Consider the following 2,920-nt stretch of genomic DNA (forward strand, 5'->3'; position numbering starts at 1 on the left):
CTGAGCACCTGTTCAGTGTGTCATCTGCCTGGGTTTCCCAGGCACCTCTTCAGCTTTTCCTGTTTCCCCCGTGGATGCTCTGTTTCTTACTTGTTTGCAGAGCTACTTACAATTCTGAATACTAGTACTTTGTGGATTACATTTGCAAAGAGCTTTCCTCGTCTTCACATTTTAATCGTGTCTTGATGAAGAGAAAATTTTAATTTTAATAATAGTATATCAATCTTTTTCATGATTACTAAAGAATTTTAGACCTGAATTTTTGAAGATCTTTCTGTTTGTGGTCATAAAGGTATTCTGCCACGTTATCTTCAAAAAGACTTTAGTTTTGTCTACTTCGAGTTTTAGGTGCACAGTCTGCTGGACTTGACTTCTGTGCGTGTTGTGAGGGTTCTGCCCCGTGACCTCCCCCTTCACTGATGAGCCTCTGTTGTCAGAGATGACGTGTGTCCCTGTCCATCTCTGCAGGGCCACACTCTGTGGCTCGAGCCTCCCACCCCATGTCAGGATGTTTTGGCTGTTTTTGACCGTTTGCATTTCATAAACTTTAGAATCAGCCGGCCAAGCTGGGATTTTGTTGGAGACCGCATCGGTCAGTTGGGGAGGACCTGACTTAACGGGGTTGCACACAGTGTGACGGAGAGCCTGTTCCACGTGTTGGGTCTCCTTCCACGCCCACGGGTTGCAGCTTTATCGTCTTCTCCATGGGGGCTCGTGTGCCTTTTGTATCTATTCCCAGGTTTTCCTTATTTTGTGATGCCATTTCTAAAAGATACATTTTTAAAAATCTGTTTGGATTTCGTTTTTCTATCTGTTCCTAATAATTCACATTTCTAACTATTGGTTGCTTTTATTTGGAAATATAGTTGAATTTTTGTATGTCAATTCTGTACGCTGCAATCCTGTTAAACTCTTAGTCCTACTACTTCGCCTGGAGTTGCACGGGCCTTTCAGGAGGTCGTGTTCCCTGTGAGTAATGTTCTCCGTTTTCTGTGCAGCCCTTTACTCTGGGTGTTTATCTTCTCTCTTCGTTTGTTCTGATTTTGCTTTTCCGTGCTTTCCGTGCTGTGGATTATAGGTGGTGATAGAGTAGGTGTCTGTCTTACTCTGGGTGTGAAATCAAAGGGGGGCTTCCAGTCTCGGCACTGAATTTGCAGTAGGTTTCCTGTGGACGGCCTTCACCCTTCAGTTGTGAATTTGCTGAGAATTTGTCACCTGTGAATGCACACTCTTCTGCCACTACTGAGATGACTGTTTGGCTCTTCTCCCTCGTTCTGTTAATGTGGCTAATCCCAGCACATTTCTGGGGCGGGCACCACTCAGTGAGGATGGACCTCTCCTTGCAGACATGCTGCTGCGCCTGGTCTGGGGGCACCTTGTGCAGGGTTCTGTGTCCCAGGTGTGCCGCTCCCTGCCTCCTCGCTGGAGGGCCTGCTCCCAGGCCGCAGTGAGGGTCGGGTGGCTTGTGACCAGGCAGTCCCGGGACGTGTCGGCTCTGGGGAGGAGCCCAAGGCTCTGTCTCCAGGGGGCGCGGGCCTAGGATCCACCACTGATGCTGCTCTGGTCCGGTTCGTGCCATCACACTCCCCATCTCTCTGCTCCCTCAGAGAATCTGAAAGGTCCTAACTGTCTCTTCCCTGAGTGTTGGGTGGGGCATCTCAGGAAGTCACTTGGGCCTGGAATTTGACTTCTTACTTGAGTCAGTTGAGTAGTGGTTCTGGGAGGACGTTCTCAGGGACCGTCTGCGTCCTCTCGACAGCTGGCTCAGGCCATGTGACGGGTTCTGACCTCCAGCTACGAGGGAGGCAGGAGGGAAGAGCTGGTGGCCATCCAGAAACTCCCTTTGCCAGCAGCCTGCGGCTGGTCACAGGCCCTGCTGACCCCTGGACTCCGAGCGTTGGCGCCATTGCCCAGGGGTTTGGGCTTCTCGGCCGAGGTTGGCAGTTCCTCAGCGGTCAGGACTGTGCGGCCTCCCCAGTCCTCCTGGAGTTCTGTGTCTCTAGGAATTTGTTCACATTGCCTAATTTTCAGATTTTTGGCACAACACTCAATCTTTCAGTAGTGCTTTAATGGCTCCAGCATTTGCAGGTGTGTCCCTGTGGCAGGGACGTGGAGGGAGGTGTCAGGCTCTGCCTCGGCCCTGGAGCTGGGACCCTTGTCTGCTGCCAAGTGGGCAGGCCCAGGTCCCTCCCGCATCCTCAGGGACGGTGCCGGCCCCAACCCTCCCCGCCCAGCACCGCGGGGCCCAGCTCGCTCTCCGGTCTTCTTCCCCGTCGGGCTGGTCTCTCGCTTTTATCTGCTCATGTAATTGGTACATTTTGGTTCAAATCTGCCATCTTATTTTGTGCTGTTTGTTCTGCTTCTGTGTTTTTTCTCTCTGTTGTTGCCATTTTTAACTATTTTCCGTCACCCGTGTTTTCACCTGTGCAAGCCTGAGTGTGAGAGCCCGGTTCCTGGTGTCACCTCCACACCTGTCCTGTCCCGGCACATGCACCTCCTGAGACCGTGTCCCACACGAGCACATGGCCCCGGGCAGCCCTTCTGGCTGACACGGTGGTTTTCACGTGCTGCAGTGAAAGGTGTTGTTTAGGTGAACGGCTGTCCCTGTTTGTTATTTACTGTTCACTGTTTGCACCACTCTCCTGTTCACATCTCAGACTTCCCATCTGTCATCACCTTCTGCACTTAGCATTTCTTTCCTCATCCTCTGGATGAAACCGCCCTGTTACAGTCTAAAAAACGCCCTTGTCTTGGTCATGTCTGTTGGTGTCATTCCTGTCTTTGGGGCTGTAGTGGGTGTTTGGGAAGTGGTTCGTGTCCAGACCCCACTCCAGGCCTCCCCCTCTGCTGGGCACGTCCGTGTTAATGTGGGGCCCATGCAACTGCCCATGCACACAGTGCTCTTGGAGGACACCATACC

This window comes from Camelus bactrianus, chromosome 3, assembly GCF_048773025.1.
Source record: "Camelus bactrianus isolate YW-2024 breed Bactrian camel chromosome 3, ASM4877302v1, whole genome shotgun sequence".
Classification (NCBI taxonomy): domain Eukaryota; kingdom Metazoa; phylum Chordata; class Mammalia; order Artiodactyla; family Camelidae; genus Camelus; species Camelus bactrianus.